Below are 21,340 nucleotides of genomic sequence, written 5' to 3' on the forward strand. Positions count from 1 at the left end.
ATTGATACAGTTCCTAAACATAGTAATGAAAAATTGGAAAACCACACTTAATATCCAAACAAATTCAAATAATATCACATCACAGCCAATACAGATTAAGTATGGAATATACCAATGAGACTCATTAAGTCCTTTTTGGTTCTGCCTTGCTCTGAACCCACTATCCAACATGTTAAATAATACAAATTATGGATACAGTATTACTGGAACATACCAACACAAAATCACACATTTGCTATACATGGATGATCTAAAACTACTGGCAGCAACAAATCAACAACTCAACCAATTACTAAAGATAACAGAAGTATTCAGCAATGATATAAATATGACTTTTGGAACAGACAAATGTAACAAAAATAGCATAGTCAAGGGAAAACACACTAAACAAGAAGATTACATATTGGATAACCACAGCGACTGCATAGAAGTGATGGAAAAAACAGATACCTATAAATACCTAGGATACAGACAAAAAATAGGAATAGATAATACAAATATTAAAGAAGAACTAAAAGAAAAATATAGACAAAGACTAACAAAAATACTGAAAACAGAATTGACAGCAAGAAACAAGACAAAAGCTATAAATACTTACGCTATACCAATATTGACCTACTCATTTGGAGTAGTGAAATGGAGTAACACAGTCCTAGAAGCACTCAATACACTTACACGATCACAGTGCCACAAATATAGAATGTATCACATACATTCAGCAACAGAAAGATTCACATTAAGCAGAAATGAAGGAGGAAGGGGATTTATTGACATAAAAAATCTACATTATGGACAGGTAGACAATTTAAAAAAATTCTTTATAGAACGAGCAGAAACTAGCAAAATACACAAAGCAATCACTCATATAAATACATCGGCTACGCCATTGCAATTTCATAACCACTTCTACAACCCTTTAGATCACATAACATCAACAGATATGAAGAAAGTAAATTGGAAAAAGAAAACACTACATGGCAAGCACCCGTATCATCTAACACAGCCACACATCGATCAAGACGCATCCAATGCATGGCTAAGAAAAGGCAATATATACAGTGAGATGGAAGGATTCATGACTGCAATACAGGATCAAACAATAAACACAAGATATTACAACAAGCATATTATTAAAGATCCCAATACCACAACAGATAAATGCAGACTTTGCAAACAACAAATAGAAACAGTAGATCACATCACAAGTGGATGTACAATACTAGCAAATACAGAATACCCCAGAAGACATGACAATGTAATAAAAATGATACATCAACAACTTGCCATACAACATAAACTAATAAAACAACATGTTACCACATACAAGTATGCACCACAAAATATACTGGAGAATGATGAATACAAATTATACTGGAACAGAACCATTATAACAAATAAAACAACACCACATAACAAACCTGGCATCATACTCACCAATAAAAAGAAGAAATTAACACAACTAATCGAAATATCCATACCCAATACAGCAAATATACAGAAGAAAACAGGTGAAAAAATTGAAAAATACATCCAACTGGCTGAAGAAGTCAATGACATGTGGCATCAGGATAAAGTTGACATTATACCAATTATACTATCAACTACAGGAGTCATACCACACAATATCCACCAGTACATCAACGCAATACAGCTACATCCAAACGTATATATATATAACTACAGAAATCTGTAATTATTGATACATGTTCAGTTACCCGAAAGTTCCTAAATGCAATGTAACATATACCGTACAGTTAAAAGGAAGTCACACTTGGTCAAGGTCTGTGTCACTTTCCATTTTTAAGCAGACATAATGTCTGAGAAAGGAAAGAAATAATAATAATAATAGCTTTATTCAACATCAAATGGTACACTGCACATGTACAAAGAAACAGTAATGATTAAAGTTATTTGTACAATACACAAGACACATTCTTCTGAATACATCATTAATTTACAACAAAATTACAATAAGATATTTACTGATTTCTATTCACATAATTTCACAAAGCATTTGTTGTTCTTCATATAAGTATGGTGCTCTTCTAATGTGTAGAAAGGGTGTTTTACTAAAAATTTCTTAAGCTGATGTTTCAGTTTAACTGTAGGAAGAGCCATGATTGCACTAGGCAGTGCATTAGCCAATTTTATACCTGCGTACTGAGGCCCCTTTTTGTAAAGTGCTGCTCTGTGACTGTGAATGTAAAATCTTTCTTTATTTCTAGTATTGTACTGGTGGAAATCTGAATAAGTGTTTGGGTGCAGTCTTTTCACAAGCAATATGGCTTTTAGAATGTATGTGTTTATAACAGTTAACATCTCTGTTTTTGGAAACAATTTGCAACAAGATTACCTATATTTTGCTCCACAGATTATTCTCATATCCCTTTTTTGAAGAATGAGTAGCTTATCTAGATTAGCTTTGGTTGTTGCCCCCCAAATTTCAATATCATAGTTCAAGTGAGAGGAGAAAAGGACATGGTATACAGTCTTTAGGACTACAGTGTCTCTACAGAACTTGCTAATAGTACTGATTTCAAAAATAGTTTTTTGACAACTTAGTTGTTAGGGAGTCAATATGTGTGTCCCATTTCAGGTTGATTTGGATTGTTATGCCAAGGAATTTTACACTAGATTCTTTCTTTACCAATACGTTGTCAATGTATAATTTAATTTCATTATTCAAACTACTTTTGTTAAACTCCATCAGACATGTTTTACTGGTGCTTACATTTAAGTGGCTTTCATTAAAAAGCTGAACAATTTCTTTTGTCACATTATTACACTCGTCCACTAGTTCATTACATGATTCCTTTTTACACACAATGGACATGTCATTGGCATACGGAACAATTTTGGAATTTATAGTACAGTATTTAATATCATTTACATAGATCAAGAACAGAAGGGGGCCCAACACCGAGCCCTGAGGCACGCCATATTTTATGCAAGTGATCTCTAATTTGTAGACACCACTTTCTATTTTAAGTAGAACAAACTGTTTTCTATTGATCATATAACACTTTATTAGGTCATAAGTAGCACCTCTAATACCCATGTTCCATAGCTTGTCTAATATGATGTCAACATTCACACAGTCAAAGGCTTTTCTCAGTTCTAGGTATACACCTGCCACATGTTCCTTGCTTTTGATACCCCCTAACACCTCTTCAATTAGTTGAGCAGCTGCAGTGCTAGTTGATTTACCTTTTAGGAATCTATTTTGATTTTCGAACATCAGGTTGTGTTTGTTAAGAAAGTTTATAATCCTGTTGTATATAACTTTCTCAACTATTTTGGAAAAGACAGGAAGGATTGAGACTGGTCTGTAGTTTAATATTTTGTTGTTGTCACCTTTCTTAAAAATGGGTGTTACCTGTGCTATTTTTAATCTGTCTGGAAATGTGCCTGATTCTATTATATTGTTGACTGCTACAGACAGAGGTACAGAGACATTTTGGCTACAGGCTTTTAAAACATTAATATTTAGGCCATCATGCCCAGCTGAATTAGAGGGTTTTAGAGAGCTAATGATGCCCATTATTTCTGCACAGTTTGTGGGAGCTAGATGTATACTATGGTCACATGTATTACCTTTAAAAATGTAGTGCATGTTTTTATGTTTGTCATTTATGGCTTCCCCTACAGAAGAAAAATATTCATTAAAAATATTTACAATTTACAGTTGGTCTTTTATGAGCATGCCATTGTGGTTAATAGTAAAGTCCATACAGGATTTGTCATTGCAGGTTCTAAAACTGTTTATGACTGCCCAGATGCCAGCAGTTATGTTGTTTGAGTTTTGAAGCTTATTTGCAACACAGTTGCTCTTGGTCTGTGTGAGTAAGTCCTTATAGTGTGTTTGATATATTTTGAAGGCTTCCTTTAGCTTAGGAATCTCTCTATTATTCAGCATTGCACTGTGGAGTAGTTTTAATTTTTCCCTTGCTTCAGTGACATTACTATTTACCCAAATATTTTTGTTTATATTTTTTGTTTGTTTCTTTTTTGTGATTACAACTGGGCATGTGGTATCAAAGCAGTAACAGAAGTCAGCAGCAAAGGTATCATATGAAAAGCTATTATTTTCAAACCATTTTATTTGTGCTACCATGCAGTTTAGTCTATTTACGTTGTCATTATACATTATTCTTTTAGTTACAAACTGTTGCTTTGTGGTGACAGTGGGGGCCTCACGGAGCTCCAATTGAAGCTGTACTGCATGGTGATCTTAGATGGCTAGTTTTAAAACTGATGCACTGTGGGATAGGTGGGTCATGTTTGTTATTATGTTGTAAAGACATGTTTTACTATTGCCAATTTATCTAGTGGGTTCCCGAATGATTGGGGTCAGGTTAAATTCATCACACAGGTGATGTAACATTTTGGTGCTGATATCATTTGTTAATAAATCTATATTTATATCCTCTGTAACTATAATATTTACGTGACCATTTGGCCCAGAAAATGTTGTGTCTATATATACAAGCAAGTCAGAAAGATTTACAAAAAAGGTATCTATATTTGCTGCAGGTGGCCTGTAAACACTGATAACTGTTATGTTATCTCTACCCCATTTTAGGTTTATTGCAGCAAATTGTGAGACTCCTTTCAATCAGAAGGCACTCACGTCAATAACATTAAAATGACTTTAATTTACAGTGAAAATTGCTACACCTCCCCCAGTCTTGTCTTTTCTACTGAATGCTGTGCAGAATTTCATACACAGTGGTTGACTAATGCTAATCAGAGCTTCATTGTACCAATGTTCAGTTACAACTAATATATTGGGTTTGTCAATCCATGAAATTACATCTAGATCATTATGCTTATTTCTAAGACTACCAAGGTTCTGGTGTATCATTTTAAGGCTGAGTTTTACCTGCTGGACCTTAAAGGATAATTTTGGACTAGCAATGAGGCCAGCAGGCTTTACAAGTTTCCCTGGCTTGCCAGCGGTGGCTGGTGTTGAGGCAGGTTTTGTTGAGGTGGGTTGTACCACCCCATGGCAATGGACTTCTTTTCATCACTTTGTGAACAATGTCACCTGACTTTCTCAATAAATTTGCTACTAACAATCTTTTTGCCTCTTTTGATCATGTGCAGACCATGAGATGTGTGCAGGTCCCTTTCTAGATAGCTGACATCTACTAGAGACACATTCTGAAATTTACTACATAGAGCTTTAATCCTATCATTTGTTTTATGAACTTCCCGGTTCACAATAGACTGTTTCATAAGATCATGCCTCTGTGGAATGTTGACAACAATTGTTTTAGTGTCATTTAACTTACCCAGTACCATTTTTGTATGTCTAATTGCATCATTTGCTTGATTTCTTGCTACATCATATGAACCTCCCATAATAATGACACAGTCATTGGATGAGAAGGAGTCACAATCCTGCATGCACGGCTTCACCACAGCAGAAAGAGGGGCTCCAAGCTGGATGTGAGCTACAGCTGCAAAGTTGTCTTACATATTTGCGATGTTTTGCGCTATTTCATGTCCATGGCTGTTTCCATATAATAGAATCCGGCACTGCTTGTATTTCTGATTGTCGTCGTTTCTTCAATTTTTCTTTAGGGACAATTTCTTGCATGTACTTTCACAGATTCCATTTCCTTGGACGGTTTGTTTACGTCTAGTTTTACGTTTTGCACATGAGTTTGGCACTTGGTGTTTTCTGAACTTATCACTGACAGTTTTTTTGCTGCTTGAAGGATAGCTTCTAGTTTGCACGGACTGAACTTGTTCTTGTTCCACTATTTCGTCAAGAATTTGAAATCTGTTTTGAGTAAAGATGGCAGGAAAGCTTTCCTTGGTTTTTTGTTTAGGCCAACAGTCGTTCATCAGGCGCTGTTTTTCAAATTCACACAGCTTCTTATTTAAGAGAGTAATTTCAGCCTTTAGGCTCTGGATTTCACTTACCATATCGCCGAATAGTACAGATAATTCACACCTACAGTCACAAATTTTTGCTGATAGTTATCTGAGTTCGTAACACAGCACTGACTACAGTTCTAGCATGTTATAAATTCATTATTTTCTTTCACAGATGAGTTCACTTTTGCACATCGAAAATGATACATGTTATTACATTCCTTGCACGTGATTCTAGTTTTCAGTACTTTTCCACATTTTTTACACTTTTCCCTGTCAAAACACGAGTTTTTACGTAAGCTAAGAAATTTACCATTACTATTTACTGCCATCTTGCTTGCAATCAACAAATTCTTTTCCTTCAGAAATGGGTTTCTTGCCAACGCCTGGCTGCATTTTATATTCTCTCTACTTCAGCCATCATCAGTTATTTTTCTGCCCAAATAACAAAGCCCATTTACTACTTCAAGTTTTGCATTTCATAACCTAATTCCCTTGGCATCACCACTACTTCAAGTTTTGCATTTCATAACCTAATTCCCTTGGCATCACTTGATTTAATTTGACTATATTCCATTACCCTTCTTTTATTTTTGTTGATGAGTTCTTATATCCTCCTTTTGAGACACTTCTTTGTTGATCCATTATGGATTGTGGGATGAGGGCTGGCATGAACTTCTTGATGCAATAATTTACCAACAGCTGTGTGCTGCTACCAGTTTCAGCATTACTCTGATGCCATATTCAGGCCCCACTCATCATAGTCGTAAAATTGCTATACATGGAAGGAGCCATATAACTGGATCCATGAATAAATCATCCTGCAACAGCACTTGGTGGCCAGTTATATGGCTCCTTCCGTGTATAGCGATTTTATGACTATGACGAATGGAGCCTGAAGATGGCATCAATGTAATGCTAAACTGGTATCAGCACATAGTTCATAAAGTAAAATAAACTTCTACAAATCATATGGCTGTTGGTAAATTATTACATCAAGAATTTCGAGACACTGTCCATTCTGTTCAGCTGCTCTTCCAAGTCCTTTGCTGTCCCTGACAGAATTACAACATCATCAGCAAACCTCAAGGTTTCTATTTCTTCTCTCTGGATTTTAATTCCTACTCCAAATTTTTATGTTGTTTCCTTTATTGCTTGTTCAGTGCACAGATCAAATAACATATGGGATAGGATGCAAATTTATCTCACTTCCTTCTCAACCACTGCTTCCCTTTATGGCCCTTGACTCTTAATAACTGCAGTCTGGTTTGTGTATATATATGCTTGGATCAAGGAATTGTTGGAATTGTAGTTGTAAATTGTTGTAGTTGTGCTGGAAAAGTCCCTGAGCTTCAAGCACTAATAGAAAGCACAGAAGCTGAAATCGTTATAGGTACAGAAAGTTGACTAAAGCCTGAAATAAGTTCTGCAGAAATTTTTACGAAGTCTCAGATGGTGTTCAGGAAAGATAGATTAGGCAGAATTGGTGGTGGAGTGTTTGTGTCTGTCAGTAGTGGTTTATCTCATAGTGAAGTCGAAGTAGATACTCCGTGCAAATTGGTATGGGTGGAGGTTATACTTAACAGCCAAACTAAGTTAATAATTGGCTCCTTCTACCGACCCCCAGACTCCGATGATATAGTTGCGGAACAAATCAGAGAAAATTTGAGTCTCGTAACAAATTAATATGCTACTCATACGGTTATAGTTGGTGGGGACTTCAACCTTCCCTCGATATGTTGACCAAAATACTTGTTCAAAACCGGTGGTAGGTAGAAAACATCTTCCGAGATTGTCGTAAATGCTTTCTCCGAAAATTATTTCGAGCAGTTAGTCCACGAACCCACGTGAATTGTAAATGGTTGCAAAAACACACTTGACCTCTTAGCCACAAACAATCCAGAGCTGATAGAGAGCATCATGACTGATACAGGGATTAGTGATCACAAGGTCGTTGTAGCTAGGCTCAATACCGTTTCTTCCAAATCCACCAGAAACAAATGCAAAATAATTGTATTTAAAAAAGCGGATAAAGTGTCACTAGAAGCCTTCCTAAGAGACAATCTCCATTCCTTCCGAACTGACTATGCAAATGTAGACGAGATGTGGCTCAAATTCAAAGATATAGTAGCAACAACAATTGAGAGATTCATACGTCATAAATTGGTAAGTGATGGAAACTGATCCCCCGTGGTACACAAAACAGGTGCGAACTCTGTTGCAGAGGCAACGGAAAAAGCATGCGAAGTTCAGAAGAACACGAAATCCTGAAGATTGACTAAAATTTACAGACGCGCGAAATTTGGCACGGACTTCAATGCGAGATGCCTTTAATAGGTTCCACAACGAAACATTGTCTCGAAATTTGGTAAAAAATCCGAAGAAATTCTGGTCGTATGTAAAGTACACAAGCGGCAAGACGCAGTCAATACCTTCGTTGCGCAGTGCCGATGGTACTGTTACCGATGACTGTGGTGCTAAAGCGGAGCTATTGAACGCAGTTTTCTGAAATTCCTTCACCAGGGAAGATGAATGGAATATTCTAGAATTTGAAACACAAACAGTTGCTAGCATGAGTTTCTTAGAAGTAGATACCTTACGGGTTGTGAAGCAACTCAAATCGCTTGATACGGGCAAGTCTTCAGGTCCAGATTGTATACCGATCACGTTCCTTTCAGATTACGCTGATACAATAGCTCCCTATTTATCACTCATATACAACCGCTTGCTCACCGATAGATCTGTACCTACAGATTGGAAAATTGCGCAGGTCGCACCAGTGTTTAAGAAGGGTAGTAGGAGTAATCCATCGAACTACAGACCTATATCATTGACGTCGGTTTGCAGTAGGGTTTTGGAGCATATACGGTATTCAAACATTATGAATCACCTGGAAGGGAACGATCTATTGATACGTAATCAGCATGGTTCAGAAAACATCGTTCTTGTGCAATGCAGCTAGCTCTTTATTTGCACGAAGTAATGGCCGCTATCGACAGGGGATCTCAAGTTGATTCTGTATTTCTAGATTTCCGGAAAGCTTTTGACACTGTTCCTCACAAGCAACTTCTAATCAAGCTGCGGGCCTATGGGGTATCATCTCAGTTGTGTGACTGGATTCGTGATTTCCTGTCTGGAAGGTCGCAGTTCGTAGTAATAGACGGCAAATCATCGACTAAAACTGAAGTGATATCAGGTGTTCCCCAGGGAAGCATCCTGGGACCTCTGCTGTTCCTGATCTATATAAATGACCTGGGTGACAATCTGAGCAGTTGTCTTAGGTTGTTCACAGATGATGCTGTAATTTACCGTCTAGTAAGGTCATCCGAAGACCAGTATCAGTTGCAAAGCGATTTAGAAAAGATTGCTGTATGGTGTGTCAGGTGTCAGTTGACGCTAAATAATGAAAAGTGTGAGGTGATCCACATGAGTTCCAAAAGAAATCCGTTGGAATTCGATTACTCGATAAATAGTACAATTCTCAAGGCTGTCAATTAAACTAAGTACCTGGGTGTTAAAATTATGAACAACTTCAGTTGGAAAGACCACATAGATAATATTCTGGGGAAGGCGAGCCAAAGGTTGCATTTCATTGGCAGGACACTTAGAAGATGCAACAAGTCCACTAAAGAGACAGCTTACACTACACTCGTTCGTCCTCTGTTAGAATATTGCTGTGCGGTGTGGTTTCCTTACCAGGTGGGATTGACGGAGGACATCGAAAGGGTGCAAAAAAGGGCAGCTCATTTTGTATTATCACGTAGTAGGGGAGAGAGTGTGGCAGATATGATACGTGAATTGGGATGGAAGTCATTAAAGCAAAGACGTTTTTCGTCGTGGCGAGATCTATTTACGAAATTTCAGTCACCAACTTTCTCTTCTGAATGCAAAAATATTTTGTTGAGCCCACCTACATAGGTGGGAATGATCATCAAAATAAAATAAGAGATATCAGAGCTCAAACAGAAAGGTTTAGGTGTTTGTTTTTCCCGCGCGCTGTTCGGGAGTGGAATGGTAGAGAGATAGTATGATTATGGTTCGACGAACCCTCTGCCAAGCACTTAAATGTGAATTGCAGAGTAGTCATGTAGATGTAGATGTAATTTGTAAATAGCCTTTCGCTCCATTTATTTTATCCCTGCTACCCTCATAATTTCAAAGAGAGTATTCCAGCCAATATTGTCGAAAGCCTTGTTTAAGTTTACAAATGCTATGGACATAGGTTTGGCTTTCCTTAACCTATCTTGTAAGGTAAATCATAGGGTCTGTATTGCCATGTGTGTTCCACATTCTTTACCTCCTACATTTGTTGCATTTTTATGTTATCTACTTCCATCAATTTGATTCAATATCTCTTATGCTACCCAAGGATTTTCACTAGGCCTTTCCTTTTTAGCTGTCTTATATTGTGCTGCCTTTAATATTTCATTTTTCAAAGCTACCTATTCTTTTTCTACTGTATTCCTCCGCCTGTTCTTGTCAGCTGTTTCCTAATGCCCCTTCTGAAACTCTTAACAACCTGTGGTTCTTTCAGTCTATCCAGGTCCTGTCTCATTAAATTCCTCCTTTCTTGCAATTTCTTCACTTTTAATCTTTAGTTTATAGCCAATAAATTGTGTTCAGGGTACATGTCTGCCCTGGAAATGTCTTACAGTGTAAAATATGATTGCAAAATCTCTATCTTACCATTACACAATTAATCTGAAACCTTCTGGTGTCTCCAGGTCTGTTTCATGCATATTCTTAAACCAAGTGTTAGCAATGATTAAATAGTGCTCTGTGCAAAATTCTGCCAGGTAGCTTCCTCTTTCATTCCTTTCCTCCAGTCTATATTCACCTACTGTTTTTCTCCTCTTCTGTTTTCAACTATCGAATTCCAATCCCCCCAACTATTAAATTTTTGTCTTCCCTAACTATCTGAATAATTTCTTTCATCTCATAGTACCTTTCTTCAGTTTCTTAATCATTTGTGTACCTAGATCAGATATAAACTTCTACTGATGTGGAGTATGTGGCCTTTGTGTATACCTTGGATACAAGGAAGCATTCACTACGCTGTTACTATTTTCTTATTCATTATTAAAATTACTCCAGCATTATCCCTATTTGATTTAATATTTGTAACCTGTACTCACCTGACCAGAAGTTCTGTTCATCCTGCTGCTGAACTTCACTAATTCCCACTGTGTCTAACTTCAGTCTATCCATTTCCCTTTTTAAATTTTCTAACCTACCTGCCCAATTAAGGGATCTGACATTCAACACTCTATTTCGTAGAATGCCAGTATTGTTTCTCCTGATGATGACGTGCTCCTGTCTAGTCCCTGCCCAGAGATCTGAATGGCAGACTATTTTACCTCCTAAATATTTTGCTCAAGAGCACATCATCATCATTTACCCATACAGTAGAGCTGCATGCCCTTGGGAAAAGTCATGACTGTAGTTTCCCCTTGTTTTCAGCTGTTTGCAGCACCAGCACAAGAAGGCCATTTTAGTTGATATTACAAGGCCATATCACTCAATCATCCAGACTGTTGTCCCTGCAACTACTGAATAGGCTGCTACCCCTCTTCAGGAACCCCAATTGTCTGGCCTCTCAACATATATACAGTGGAACTTCAAATTTAAATTCTCTGATTTTACATGTTTTGCAATTCTACACCATAAATTTGTAGCCCCTGTGAAAAACCCTCAAGACCAATGTTATAAATTCCCTGACTTTACATTTCTTCCTAGTAAGACTTACCTCAATTCTAAGTCCTTATTCAATGTCTCACCTGACTTTACTCTGTTTTCTTCCTATTGGCATTTGATGTGACTGAATAAGTTATAAGTGGCCCGGAAGACAGATGGTTCACATTACAGGTGGTGACAGAATTAGGGAATATTTAAGGCCTTTTTGGAGTGGGGAGATGTGAGAGAGGAAATCCTGACATAAACCATAATTGATTTTGACAAAACAACTTGCTACATTTAACTTCACCATGCAATTGTGATACAACTACTGCTAGATTGCGTGTAATGGAGAAACAAGACAGTCGATGAGAAGTGTTCCGGACTGAGCCAATCCATGACAAAGGGGCCTAGCCATCATATTTTCTTGTGCCACTTACAACTCAGTCTCATCTTTTTGCATGTATTTCCAATGTACTGTATTCAGTAACAACCTTTTCAATTCAAACACTGAGTCTCAAAGAATATGCTTGGTTATAAGCTTGAAAACATCACCCACTTATGACTAGCAAACTCTTATTGGCTGGTGACTTGTTAAGTCATGCAATATCCAGCGCAGCTACCACACCACACCATCATACGTCAAATGAGCTCACCTGCTGGATGTGTGGAGAAGGGAGTGGCCCTTCAGCAACAGGAGTGCAGGTAAGTGTGATATTGTTTTGTGATGTGCTGAAAACATAGTTTTCAATCAGATGATGTGCTATGACAGAGACATCACACAAAAATAGAACAGGGGTTTTGTGATAGCACATTATAAAGTATTTGACATGATAACAGTTGCAACAACTACATACACTACTCATGTATATACTTCGTACCATACACTGTAGATCATAAAGACTGGCAGCAGTGATAGATGGCATGAAGCAACACTGTAGCATTGGAGCTTTCTTTCAGATTTATATTTTACAAAGTGTACAGAAATTCACTGAGCTGACTTTGAATAAGCTAGAAACATCAGTTGGGGAAGTAAACTCATTTTTTCACATCTCTGTTTCTCTCCTCAAGCCTAAAGTAACACCTTGATCATTGTGAGCATATGAAGTGTAGCTCATGAGAAAAGCATTAAACAATAACAGTCATGGTGACAAAATATGTAATTAAACAGATGTCTGCATTTAAGCTTATCATTTAACAACTTAGGTGCTGTGGTGTTTTTGGTTTAAGTCAACATGTTCATCTGTTTTTGTTTTTTTATGGGTAAGCACAAAGGATGATCTCTCAAAAACTCTTGTTTTGAACATATAATTTGAAGTTGTAGCATGTCAGAAAACAGTTTAATTACGTTATACCCAGATACCAGTTTCAACTTTTTGATGAGTTTTTACTTGCTATTACACATGTGTGATTTTTTAAGAACTGATGAAATTCATTTCCACAAATTGTATAAGCATTGTATTTTACATTTAATTTCCTTCACTTAGACAGATTTTGTATGAAGTATTGAGGAGGACTGTGATTTTTAATCTTATATACCAATTTCTTCTTTTTTTAATCAAGAAGGTTTAGTAGAGAATATTATAGGGCATGGGTTTCACATGAATGACCCTGCTAAAAGAAAAACCCCCAATTACCTATTTGAAATGGAAATGGGAAAGAATGGAACAGTTAGTGGCCCATTAATGGCACTTAGTTGTGGTGATGGGGGGAAAACATTAGTCTGGTGAATCTCAGTCTATAACTTTATAAATCTGATGGCCCCCAGGAGAAAATCAATGTAAATCATGGGTCTCAAGCTAATTATCGTAGCATGTTTAACATAGGCTACAGCAATCAAGAGTAATCTCAGCAACCCACATGCCGAGTAGTCATGTAGATGTATATTCACCACCATTTGATCTAAATTTCTGAAAGCAGCGTCTTTATATGTTAACAGACGTAATGATTAATTTGGAATCACTACACGCTTGGTGGTGGGCCTCCTGAAGATGTTAAAGGCAGTCAAACTGCCGTGATTCCCAAAGTTCATACACCCAACCACCCAGGAAGCCGAATTGTTGCTGGTTACTGTGGTCATACAGAACCTCTACTCTCATGGACTATAACATTCCACCTATTAGCCATAGTCTACCCAATATAAAAGACACCAAACATTTCATCCAGTGACTCTCCACACTTCCCATTCTTTTAAAACCCAACCGTCTGCTCATCACTGTTGATTTCATCTAACTTTGTGCATACCTAATGCTCACTTCCTTTCCCAGTTTGTAACTGACTCCAAATGTACAACCTCCCTCCAGTTCAGTGTGATCAACTGTATTTCCACCCATCATTAATTCTCCTTGGAGGGCATTATCTACATACAAATCCATGGTGCACCAATAGGCACCCTCATGGTCCCATCCCATGCTAAATTATTCATGGGCCATTTAGATATATTACCTTTCTCCAGAGTTTCAACGCCATTTATTTCACCTGCTCCTTCTGAAACCCTCAAGCCAGTTTCCTTGATGCTGACCACTACCTCAGTGATGACTACATCGATACCACTTTCCACATCCACCCTACCAACCAGCAGCAATACCTCCCCTTAAACTGCTGCCACACATTGCACGTCAAATGTCTCTTCCATATAGCCAAGTCACCTGTGGTTGTTGCATCTATACTGATGAACAGCCCCCCCTCCCAAAGATTCTAAGGGTCTCACTGGTGCCTTCACAGACCAATATTATCCTCCCAATTTTGTTCATAAACAGATTTCCCATGTCTTGCCTCATCATCATCTACCATACCCCACATACTAACTGCCCAGCCAGGAACAGTCCTCTTATGACTCAGCAGCACCCAGGAATATAGCAACTGAATCATTATCTTGTTGCCAGGGTTTTGATTATCTTATAGAAATAGTGTTCCCAAACCACTCACAATGGTATTCCACCACCTACCCATTCTATGCAGTATCCTTCTCTGATCCAACTCCGTCCCAGCTTCTAACACTTTGCTTCATTGCCTCATACCCATAGACATAAATGCAAGATCTCCCCATACATCCTCACCTATCCCCCTCCCCCTCCCCCTCCAACCCAACTCAATGTGCTTCACTTTAATGACTGCTTCACAACTGTGCCTTCTGGATTCTTCCAATGAACATGTACTTATGAACTGCACAGGAGGGAACTGTCCCTACAACACATTCTTTGCTCCATTAACCTTCCTGGTCCCAACTTTCACTAGACTCTGTCCTATATCTGTTATTCCACTTATTTGCTTCCACTCCAGTACTATACACACCAATACACTTGCATAACTCTTTCTACTGATCTGCTTCTCCCCTCTCTCCTCTCCCTTTTCCCCTATCATCTTTGGTTTCCTTAGCACAGCCTTCCATTGCTTCATCTGGCAGCTCTATCCTGTCCCCACCACAACACTGCATGGTCCCACAGACAGAACTAGCATTTTATTGCACTCCTATCCTACCATCCACCTCCTGCCTACACTTTGCCTCTTCCTTAGCCCAATCACCTGCCTCATTTATATTGCTCCTCATGTCATATGCAGTCAAAGTTTGGCCTTAGTGCCCAGAGACAGTGACTATGTGTGAATTGATCTTGTATCAATGTGTGTATGATTTCTATGTATGAAGAAAGACTTTGACCAAAACCTAAAGTGTTTCTAACATTGTTTTTCATTATGTTTGTTTGAAAGCCAGTGCTTCCTCTATGTGGTAAGCAGTAATCTATCCTTTCAATATTAAATATTATTGTTATCCCATATCCTGGGTGGGCTTCTTCTCAGGAGAGAGAGACAGGGGCGGGGGGGGGGGGGGGGGGGCATGGTATGGAAAGTTGTCAGGACAAGATAGCATCCTACAAAGGTACTTTATAAATGTGAAACAGGTTTGGTGTTCTCTATCTTTTACAACCAACAGAAATCAGTCCATCTCTAGAAAACTTATTTAGTCTAACAAAGCAGTCATTTATGAATATTTTTGGTAGATGTTTTAGAATCACACTTAATGAGTGTACTCTACTCAATGGAACAATGATGCACTGTGCGTTTACCTGAAAGACTCAAATAACATCTACAGTTTTGATTTAAATGACAGTATTTCATTTCCAGGTAGAGAATTTTCCCCTTGCTCTCTTGAGACTATTCACATGGATGGGTCTTTCTCAGCCTGAAGACAGTGTGAACTCCTCCTCCTTTCTATCCTTTTCAGGCCTGCATGTGATTCCTCCTTGCTTAAAGAACTAATAATTATGTAAGTTAGGAATACCTTTTTCTGTTTCTAATGTGTCTGTTGTCTGCACTGAAAGTTCATCTCCTAATGTACATGTAACAGTTTGTAGGGACATGGACTAGAATGAACAAATAGCCTGAATTACAGGTAAGGCAGGAGACAGACTTTCGTTTGTTGGCAGGATACCAGGAAAATGCAGTGTTTACAAAAGAGGCTGCTAACAAATCACTTGTGTGTCCTACCTTAGATTGTTGTTCAAGTGTGTAGGCTCTGAATGTAAGCAAATTAAGGATTTAGTTCCATTTAGTGTAGTTTATCCACCTTTCCCCTAAGAACGATGCCTCCTTATGCATGTGCGGGGACTATAGGTCCCTTAATGCTCGGACAATTATCAATAACTATCCCATTCCTCATATCCAGGATTTCACGCAGTTACTACATGGCTCCAAGTTCTTCTCTGTCTTAGATTGTGCGAAGGCTTATCACCAAATCCCTATTCACCCGCCAGATATTCTGAAAATGGCCATCATCACACCCTTCAGTGTATTTGAATACTGTTACATGCCTTACAGCTGAAAAAATGCTGCACAGACATGGCGACTGTTCATTGATTCCATTTTGCTACCTCTGTCTTTTGCTTTTACTTATTTGGACGACATTCTGAGTTTTTCCTCCTCTGCCGAGGAGCACGAGGTTCACCTCGATGCTGTCCATTTGGCCCTCATAGCCAATGGTGTGGTGATCAACCACGATAAATTTCAACTCTGTTCTACATCATTTACTTTCGTAGGCCATACTGTCTCTGCCAATGGCCTCTGACCAACGGATTCTCGTGTCAAAACCATTCTCGCCCTGCCCTGCCTCTTCCTGAAGATTATCCTCAACTCCTTCATTTTCTGAATATGGTAAACTTTTACTGACACCATATCCCTCAGGCTGCCTCCATCCAATCGGCCCTCATCGATGCCCTCTCTGGCAAAAATACCATGGGGTAACAGAAGTTGGACTGGACCAGCCCCATGCTTGACCCATTTCATAATCTCAAAACTGCCCTTGCCAAAGCTGTCACACTCACCCATGCCAATCTATTACAAATGACGCTAGTGCCTCAGATGTGGGCACTGTTTTACAACAGTGCACCACTGACTCCATCCAGCCATTCCACTTCTTTTCGAAGAAACTAACTAAGAGCCAGTGTAAGTGGTCAGGATTCGACCACGAACTTCTTGAGGTTTATGAGGCAATAAAACACTTCCAGAGTGACCTTGATGGGTGGCCTTCCATGATCTACTCATATCACAAGCCTCTCTTGGACGTGATACATGACCCGGCTAAGGACGTTCTGCTGAGATGTTTCCACCGTATGGACTATATTTGTCAACATTCCTTGGATGCTTGATACATCTGTGGTGCAGAGAATGTTGTAGTTGACTATCTATCTTGTATCTCTGTGCTTATCGCACCCTTGAACTTAGATGACCTTGCCCAACTGCAGACCGAAGACACTGATACGCAGCGATTGCTTTCAGACTGCGAGTCATCACTCACTATCCAACCTCTAATGCTGCAAGGGTCAATGACCCCAGTCCTTTGCAACATTTCTATGGGCACTCTTCACCCCTTGGTAATGCCCACTCTTTGGCACGGGATCTTCAATGCTTCACACAACTTGGCCTACCCCGGAACACAGGCCATGACGAGGATAGTCACCGAATGCTTCATCTGGCCCAATGTGCGGCACGACTGCTACACTTGGACCCATGCCAGCGTAGTAAAGTTGGCAGACATGTGCAGCCTCCGTTAGGGAAGTTTAATATCCCAAGGGATCATCTTCGGCATGTCCATGTTGACGTGGTTGGGCCACTCCCCACTTCCGGGGGGTACAAATACATTTATCTATGATCGACCACATAACTCATTGGGTTGAGGCAGTCCCTCTCATCAACATAACAGCAGAGACCATCACTCACTCTTTCATATCTGCATGGGTCATGAGGTTTGGCTGCCCTCTTTCCCTCACTACTGATCAGGGCCGACAGTTCGAATCCACGCTCTTTGCTCAACTGTATGAGCTGTGCATTGTAGCCAAATTTCACACCACGGCCTATCACTCACAGGTGAATGGCCTGGTCAAATGGTGGCACTGAAATCTCAAAGCCGTGCTCATGTGCCATGGTGGGTTATGGTCTGAGGCCCTTCCTTGTGTCTTACTTGGCATCCACTCCACCCATAAAGAAGACCTGAATTCATCACTGGCAGAGATTCTATACAGAGATCCCCTCCTCCTTCCTTCAGAGTTAATGGAGGATTCACTGCCAGCTTTTGCCATTGATCTCGTGGCTCTTGTGGAATGCGCACGTCACTAGCTTTGGCACCCTCCTGCCTTGCTCTCATTCCACACTGCCTGAGTTTTCATGATGCTACACAACAACTCCGTGTGAACAGCCTTGCAACCACGTTATTTGGGCCTCCACACCATCTTACGTCGTGGAACGAATATGTTTGTAATTCGTCTAAATGGATGACCTCAAACAGTTTCTGTTAACCACTTAAAACTGGTGTGGTCCCTCTCTGACCCGCTTTCCGATGCTTCCAGTCTGCTTGCCATCACTGCCGCTCTGCCTCCTGACACTGCAGGCACTTCGAGCAACATTCTGCCACCTACGCAGCTGTTCGACACACAAGACTCTGGCAACACGGTTTCCAATGCACCCACCTGTGAAACTTGACACCATCTTCAACTGACACGCTGGCACAATGATTATGAGTGCAAGTGAGGAAGCTTCCCCCTCCGCTGTGTTGTGCACTGCTGGGGGAAGAGGGGGGTGGGGCCTGTGGCACCTCTGGCACAAAGTGCCATATCTTTGGACTCTAGCATCTTTGTACTACCATTCTCCAATCCTCTCTCGGCAGGCAACCTTTGGACTACCGTGTTGTTCTCGCTTACTTCAGTGCTGAATAAATGTATAAATGACTTATAAAGCGTGTTATTACCTTCCTATGATTCATGATAACCACATACTTATTTCTGAACATCTTTTATCAGTGTGGCTTTCCCATGAGAGAAATTTGTCCACCTCTCCTCCCAGAAACCTATGACAGTCAGCTTCTTCTGCATTCCCAATGTTCAATATAAAATTCAATGAGCTTGTCATTTCTGTTCAGTTCAAATTTTATGCACATTATTTTCTTCCTGTTGACAATAAATTATTTTGCCTAAAATATCATTCTGTCACTTGTATGTTTTCACCAGAACTGTTTTTGAAACCCTACATTGACTCACTCCATACTAGTAAAGTTGTGTCAAAATGGTTCAAATGGCTCTGAGCACTATGGGACTCAACTGCTGAGGTCATTAGTCCCCTAGAACTTAGAACTAGTTAAACCTAACTAACCTAAGGACATCACAAACATCCATGCCCGAGGCAGGATTCGAACCTGCGACCGTAGCGGTCTTGCGGTTCCAGACTGCAGCGCCGTTAACCGCACGGCCACTTCAGCCGGCCAAAGTTGTGTCATTGGCATATATAATCACTTTCTAATTTACTGCAGTGTATATTAATTTTTTGTATTCCAATTATGTTTTGTTTTAAAAGTTTCTCCAGTACAGCAATACACTGCTGATTAAAAGTATTACACGTTTGTGGATCAGTCGCTTATATCACCTGTCTTGTCAATATTATATGTGTGTATCTTAAGACACATTTTTCTTTTAATTCTGTGGTGTACCTGTCTTTTTAGTTTACCACTAATAACTCTGCAAAATTTTGGCACAAGCTATGTCTATGTGGTGTATTAATTCATCAAAAAATATTCCCAGCCATTTTCTACACTGTCCTCTATGCGCTCATTGTCTCACATTTCTGCTTTTAGCAAAATTTATTGCCTACTCAAATTTCAAATCTTTTGTCTAAAGTCAGCCATTATGCTGTCCTCAATTTTTATATCATCTCACAATTCAGTTGTTTGCCCAAAATGGTCTGCAACAATAGTATTCACAAACATAACTTTCTGTCCATCTGTATGGGACAGTAGGTTGACTATTCATCCTTAACTCACGAGATGTGGTCTCTGAGATTGATAGGTGTTGGAGTCTCCTAGACCGTGCCTCGTGAATTACATAGCTGTCTTCTTCAGTATGGTACTGTAGAGCTCAAAATTTGTTGACATGAATGCCATTTTTAACTTTCCTGAGTCTGATGAAATTGTCAGTTGGTCTATGGAGGAAGGTGTCAGTGATATAGATCAAGAAATAAACTAAAAAGATGATGATTTTACATTAGCCAGTGATCATAGTTCTGCTATCAAACAAGAGTATCATTCAGAGGAAGAACTTCAAGAATGTTGTGATGGGGACCTGTCTGTTTCTTCAGTGAAATACTTGAAGTGTCTGTTAAAATCGAATGTGTTCTGAGTGGTGATAAGAAAAATGTAGTTCCCAGCAATGAATGTAAATTTGACAGACTTTCTTTTTGTACCTATCAGGTGGAATTTTCATGTGCAAATTTAAACCATGGAATTTAGTTTTATTTGGAAATTTATTTGCTACAGAGATTGTATGATTTTTCAAAATGTAAAATTCAGTATTCTAACAGTCTATTTATGTGTGCTATTTACAAGAACCACACAAAATTATGTGCTTTTGTGTGATAAATAGTAAAATGCCACAGGCTTTGTTTAGTGCAACAAAATAAACTAGAAGCATTTAAACAACACTTAAATAGTTGTAAAAATAAATGTTACACAGCTTAAATTAAAAATTTCAAATGATTTTTGCCTCAAATCTTGGTTTAACCATAGGGGTCCCAGAGACCCCACCTCATGGTATATGTTACAGAAAAGTCACCTCTTGAGTTTAGGGCTAATGTAATTCATGTTTCTTTATGTATTGCTGGATTTTTACATGAAATTGTGAACTGCGTGTCCTCATAATGCCATGAAAACTTCTGGGTAGCCATTGTCTTTCAGCTGTTTATGTGCATTACAACTCCCCCACTTTTATGTTCAATTCTACAAAAAATGCTACATTTTTGTATCTCATTAGATTAAAAACCTTCAATTCACTCTCCTTTAACCCATGCTGTGGCATTCAGAAAACACTGTGTACTTCAGCAGCTACTAACACTTCCAATTCTTCTGGTTTGTTAGATGCATATTCACGATTTTGATGAGGTACTTTTAAATAGATTTTTTTATTGATTGCCCTATTAGTTGTCTTGCTTCTTCTTCTTCTACCTCTGGGTAACAAACATTTTGGCACTTTTATGTGGTCTTATAGTGTCTGTGGCTTCTTCCCACAGTCCAAGTTCTGAACTAACAGCTGTCAGTAGATCTACTGCTAATGTTGGATCTGCTGTTGCTTTTGCTGTTGATGCTGGAAATGCTACTGATCCTGTGTTTGATAGCTCGTCTCTTGTGGACAAAGTTCCACCTTGTTCTTCAGATGTTGATTTCTTTGATGGCAAGAGCTGAACAGGTAATTTTAGGTGACTATTACGTTCCCACTTGTGCCCTTGGTGAAACATTTTTCTCTTTCATACT

Source organism: Schistocerca nitens, chromosome 5, assembly GCF_023898315.1.
Source record: "Schistocerca nitens isolate TAMUIC-IGC-003100 chromosome 5, iqSchNite1.1, whole genome shotgun sequence".
NCBI classification, from domain to species: Eukaryota; Metazoa; Arthropoda; class Insecta; order Orthoptera; family Acrididae; genus Schistocerca; species Schistocerca nitens.